A 6,789-nucleotide genomic window follows, 5' to 3' on the forward strand; every position below is an offset into this window, starting at 1 on the left:
TTGAACCATTTTTGACAACTCGTAAACGTGCGCTGTGGTTCCTGGCGCACTTCCGCGCCGTTCTCTCTATTCGTCGGAATCGAAGCCTGAGTGCAGCCGACGTACCTCGTGATACTGCAAACACGCTTCCGGCTGCAGGTTCAAAATGGTTCAAATGGCTCTGAGCACTATGGGACTTAACATCTGAGGTCATCAGTCCCCTAGAACTATGAACTGCTTAAACCTAACTATCCGAAGGACAACACACATATCCATGCCCGAGGCAGGATTCGAACCTGCAACCGTAGCGGTCGCGCGGTTCCAGACCGAAGGGCCTCCGGCTGCAGCCTCGCCTCCAAGGTACCGGAAGGTCTAATGAACTACCGCTACACCATCGGCCCATGGGGCCCCAATCGGCTTTTTAAAAAAATAATCGATGCCAGTCTTTTGTTGGTCACATTTACCTAAAACTTAAATTGAAGATTGATTATCGGCTGAGCCCATTGTATAATGTATAAATTTCTCTTTGTATACCAATATCATATATTTTATATACTTTTACAACGTTCCTTGATGCTAGAGCATTTACTTGACTCTTTATAGCTCTAAGATATACACTACTGGCCACTAAAATTGCTACACCACGAAGGTGACGTGCTACAGACGCGAAATTTGATCGACAGGAAGAAGATGCTGTGATATGCAAAATGATTAGCTTTTTAGAGCATTCACGCAAGGTTGGCACCGGTGACGACACCTACAACGTGCTGACATGAGGAAAGTTTCCGACCGATTTCTCATACCCAAACAGCAGTTGACCGGCGTTGCCTCATGAAACGTTGTTATGATACCTCGTGTAAGGAGAACAAATGAGTACCATCACGCTTCCGACTTTGATAAAGGTCGGACTGTAGCCCATCGCGATTGCGGTTTATCGTAGCGCGACATTGCTGCTCGCGTTGGTCGAGATCCAATCACTGTTAGCAGAATATGGAATCGGTGGGTTCAGGAAGGTAATACGGAACGCCGTGCTAGATCCCAATGGCCTCGTATCACTAGCAGTCGAGATGACAGGCATCTTATCCACATGGCTGTAACGGACCGTGCAGCCACGTCTCGATCCCTGAGTCAACAGATGGGGACGTTTGCAAGTCAAAAAACATCTGCACGAACAGTTCGACGACGTTTACAGCAGCTTGAACTATCAGCTCGGAGACCATGGCTGCGGTTACCGTAGACGCTGCATCACAGACAGGAGCGCCTGCGGTGGTCTACTCAACGATGAACCTGGGCGCACGAATAGCAAAACGTAATTTTTTCGAATGAATCCAGGTTCTGTGTACAGCATAATGATGGTCGCATCCGTGTTTGGCGACATTGCGCTGAACGTACACTGGGAGCGTGTATTCGTCGTCGCCATACTGGCGTATCACCCGGCGCGATTGAATGGGGTGCCATTGGTTACACGTCTGGGTCACCTCTTGTTCGCATTGACGGCACGTTGAACAGTGAACGTTACATTTCAAATGTGTTACGACCCGTGGCTCTATCCTTCATTCGATCCCTGAGAAACCCTACATTTCAGCAGGATAATGCACGACCGCATGTTGCAGGTCCTGTACGTGTCATTCTGGATACAGAAAACATTCAACTGCTGCCCTGGCCAGCACATTCTCTAGTTCTCTCACCAACTGAGAACGTCTGGTCAATGGTGGCCGAGCAACTGGCTCGTCACAATACGCCAGTCACTACTCTTGATGAACTGTGATATCGTGTTGAAGCTGCACGGGCATCTGTACCTGTACACGCCATCTAAGCTCTGTTTGACTCAATGCCCAGGCGTATCAAGGCCGTTATTACGGCCAGAGGTGGTTGTTCCGGGTACTGATTTCGCAGGATCTATGCACCCAAATTGTGTGAAAATGTAATCACAGGTCAGTTCTAGTATAATATATTTGTCCAATGAATTCCCCGTTTAGCATCTGCATTTCTTCTTGGTGCAGCAATTTTAGTAGTGTATCTGTGGTTGCAGTTATGGTACACACCACACAGAGGTGACAAGAGTCATAGGCTACCTCCTAATATGATGTCGGACCTCCTTTTTGCCCGGCATCGTGCAGCAACTGCACGTGGTATCGACTCAAAAAGTCATTGTAATTACCCTACACGAATATTGAGCTCTGCTGCCTCTCTAACCATCGATAATTACGAAAGTGTTGCAAGTGCGAGATGTTGTGCACGAACTGACCTTCCGATTATGTCCCATGAATTTTCGATGGGATTCGTGTCAGGCGATCTGATTGGCCAAATAATCCGCTCGAATTGCCCACAATGTTCTTCAAACCAGATGGGAACAATTGTGGGCCGGTGACACGTTTGGGAACATTAAGTCCATGAATTCCTTTAGGTGGTCTTCAAGTAGCTGAACATAACCATTTCCTATCAATGATCGATTGAGTTCGACCAGACGATCCAGTCCATTGGAGCCAACACTAGCTTACACAGTGCCTTGTTGACAACCTGGATCTGCAAATTCGTGGGTCTGCATCGCACTCGAACCCTATCATCAACTTTTAACAACGAAATCGGGACTCATATGATCAGGCCACCATTTTCAAGTGGTTTAGCGTCCAACCGATGTGCCCAGGTAAGGCACTGCAGACCATATCGTGCTGTCAGCGAAAGCACTCTCTTCGGTCGTCTGCTGCCATAGTCCATTAACACCACATTTCGCTGTACTGTCCTAACGGACAGTTCGTTGTACTCCTCAAATTGTTTTCTGACATTATTTAACGCCGTGCTGCTTGTCTGTTAGCACTGGCAACTCAACGCAAAAGCCACTGCTCTCGGTCGTTAAGTGAAGACGGTCGACCAGTGCGTCTTCCGTGGTGAGAAGTAATGCCTCAGATTTGATATTCTCTGCACTCTCTTGACAATGTGCATCTCATAATAATGAATTCCCTAACGTTTGCGAAATGAAATGTCCCATCCGTCTATCTGCAACGACCTTTCACCGTTTGAAGTCTGTAAATTCCCGTCGTGCGCCGTAGTCACATCGAAAACTTCTTCACATGAGTCGCCTTAGTACAAATGATTGCTCCGCTAACGCACTGTCCTTTTATACCTTGTGTACTCTATACTGTATATGTGAAAATCCCTATCCCAAGAGTTCAGTCTCCTCAGAGTATGTACGTTTTGCGATATGTCATATTATTATGATTGATTTCGGATGATATGTTTGTAACCTCCCAACAGAAAAATTTCGTAACCTACCAATAATAAAATATGACTAATTTCCTAACAGAAAATGTGACTCACATATAACCTTTCAATAATTGACTGACTGTGAATCCAAACTGGTAGATTTGGACGTCAGCAGTGCTGCGTCATGGCCCTGAAAGATCATTCTGAAGGAATTGAAAATTATTACCTCAATAAGGTCGCCGGATAACGCGTATATATCTGCCCCCATAAGAAATTTTTCTGGCACAGCCCAGTGCAATGCTGGCTGATAGATTTGTCATGTATAAAAAGAAACAACTGTTTCTTCTTTACAATAATCGGGATGACCATGGATTGGATAAATTAGTAAATTCTTTATATTGAGATGAATGATTGTCAAAAGTTAATTTTTTATAAGAAAGATTATTACAAAGAGATTTTTTGAAACATTTCACATGAGACTTGATATAACAGTAGTACATATGCGCGAGGCTGCTTTTACCTTATAATACATCGCTCAGGCACCGCCATCGCTCCCAACGACCGGCCCAGCCAACTCGATACTCACGACTGCTAGCCACTACTTACTCCTACTGCCACACAGTTCCTACTGCATACAACACTGCTCTCTGGTCAGAGATTCTCTTATAGCTTACATATCGCAGGCAGCGCGTGAGCTATCCATCGAAATTACATCTGCTCGAGTGCGCTAGCAACAAATTCCTTAGTCATGGACCTCTTACATGTTATTTTTCTAACTCTTAAGAATTACACATCAGAAATTTTACGTTTTAAGCAAGTATTTGCGTATTTTGCCTTATCTTTTTAGGAAATCTTAATCGTCCAGTTGGAATTCGTTATCTGCTTATCCATCTGACAACACAGTATTTTAGCGAGTATTTTGTTACAGGCTTTTTGCACTTAATTACATGGCAATTTTCTGACGATCTGTGGTTTCCTAAATTTTGTGGACTTGCGAAGATGAAAAATTAATACGTGGAAAGCAATTCATTGCAGTAAAATAATTCAGCAGTGCAGCTGCTGACTGATTTTATTTTGTAGAAGTAATCGGATTAAGATAAATGGTGGAGTATTTGTAGGAAACTGGACACACTAAGCAAAATCCATGACTTCTAGATCAATAAGTCTGACAACTAGATCCCATACAAGGTCCAACCTCATTTTCGTAGACAGCACCCAGGTCTTGTATGCCGCTTCTCCGTATTTTTCCTCTACCAGTTGAAAGTAACAGTAAAGCTCTATCCAAGGCCTTACGATTTATAATTCAAGATTTACTTGAGCCAACTCTGCACGCTAGTCTATCTTTTGCAAGTCTCTTCACTCCTGCGAAATTACTGTGACCCACAACATCCTGAATCTGCCTGTTGCAGCTTATCGGTTTCGATCTATTACTTCTACTAACCATGCTACCCTGCATTACCAAACTAGCACGTATTGTGTTCGAGTATAATGACTTTTCTGGAGACTAGAAATCTACTCTGTAGGAATCAGCATGGGTTTCGAAAAGGTCATGTGAAACCCAGCTCGCGCTATTCGTCCACGAGACTCAGAGGGCCATAGACACGGGTTCACAGGTAGATGCCGTGTTTCTTGACTTCCGCAAGGCGTTCGATACACTTCCCCACAGTCGTTTAATGAACAAAGTAAGAGAATATGGACAATCAGACCAATTGTGTGATTGGATTGAGGAGTTTCTAGATAACAGGACGCAGCATTTCATTCTCAATGGAGAGAAGTCTTCCGAAGTAAGAGTGATTTCAGGTGTGCCGCAGTGGAGTGTCATAGGACCGTTGCTATTCACAATATACATAAATGACCTGGTGGATGACATCGGAAGTTCACTGAGGCTTTTTGCAGATGATGCTGTGGTGTATCGAGAGGTTGTAACAATGTAACATTGTACTGAAATGCAGGAGGATCTGCAGCGAATTGACGTATGGTGCAGGGAATGGCAATTGAATCTCAATGTAGACAAGTGTAATGTGCTGCGAATACACAGAAAGAAAGATCCCTTATCATTTAGCTACAAAATAGCAGGTCAGCAACTGGAAGCAGTTAATACCATAAATTATCTGGAAGTACGCATTAGGAGTGATTTAAAATAGAATGATCATATAATGTTGATCGTCGGTAAAGCAGATGCCAGACTGAGATTCATTGGAAGAATCCTAAGGAAATGCAATCCGAAAACAAAGGAAGTAGGTTACAGTACGCTTGTTCGCCCACTGCTTGAATACTGCTCAGCAGTGTGGGATCCGTACCAGATAGGGTTGATAGAAGATATAGAGAAGATCCAACGGAGAGCAGCGCGCTTCGTTACAGGATCATTTAGTAATCGCGAAAGCGTTACGGAGATGATAGATAAACTCCAGTGGAAGACTCTGCAGGAGAGACGCTCAGTAGGTCGGTACGGGCTTTTGTCAAAGTTTCGAGAACATACCTTCACCGAAGATTCAAGCAGTATATTGCTCCCTCCTACGTATATCTCGCGAAGAGACCATGAGGATAAAATCAGAGAGATTAGAGCCCACACAGAGGCATACCGACAATCCTTCTTTCCACGAACAATACGAGACTGGAATAGAAGGGAGAACCGATAGAGGTACTCAAGGTACCCTCCGCCACACACCGTCAGGTGGCTTGCGGAGTATGGATGTAGATGTAGATGTAGCTCTTCCTTGACACCTCAGCATTTATTTTACCACTCTACCCTTTGTTTTAAGCAAGTTGTACAATAAAATTTTTTTTTGCCTCGACTGGATACATAACCTCTTTTTCATTTGTCGTTAGATGAATACGACTACCTTTCAACATCCTTTTGTCGTACCAGGTGTCTTACTTGCACTGTTTCTGGTCCACGTCTTAACTTTCATATAAGGCTTGGCTCTAGACACTTCCTGCAAATTTACATTTGATGTTATTGCATTTATTTTTCTCAGATAAAAATGGTTCAAATGGCTCTGAGCACTATGGGACTTAATGTCTGAGGTCATCAGTCCCCTTGAACCATTAACTACTTAAACCTAACTAACCTAAGGACATCACACACATCCATGCCCGAGGCAGGATTCGAACCTGCAACCGTAGCGGTCGCGCGGTACCAGACAGCAAGTGAGGTAGACAGTAGTCATTACAAACATCTCAGAAATAAAGTTCAGAAAAAGTGCTAGACTGCACAGCAGATATGACTAGGTTACAAACAAAGAGCTTTAGAAGCTCGTGTAATTAAGAGAAAGATAGATTTGCGCCTAGAACCGCTCGGCCACACCGGCCCGCCTTTTCTTAGAAATATTCTTCCTTCTACGAGAATTGTCAATCTACGTTTTACACCTCTTCTGTTTCTGCCGTCGTCAGTCATTTTGTAATATACACTCCTGGAAATGGAAAAAAGAACACATTGACACCGGTGTGTCAGACCCACCATACTTGCTCCGGACACTGCGAGAGGGCTGTACAAGCAATGATCACACGCACGGCACAGCGGACACACCAGGAACCGCGGTGTTGGCCGTCGAATGGCGCTAGCTGCGCAGCATTTGTGCACCGCCGCCGTCAGTGTCAGCCAGT

The sequence above is a fragment of the Schistocerca cancellata genome, chromosome 9 (genome assembly GCF_023864275.1).
Source record: "Schistocerca cancellata isolate TAMUIC-IGC-003103 chromosome 9, iqSchCanc2.1, whole genome shotgun sequence".
Classification (NCBI taxonomy): domain Eukaryota; kingdom Metazoa; phylum Arthropoda; class Insecta; order Orthoptera; family Acrididae; genus Schistocerca; species Schistocerca cancellata.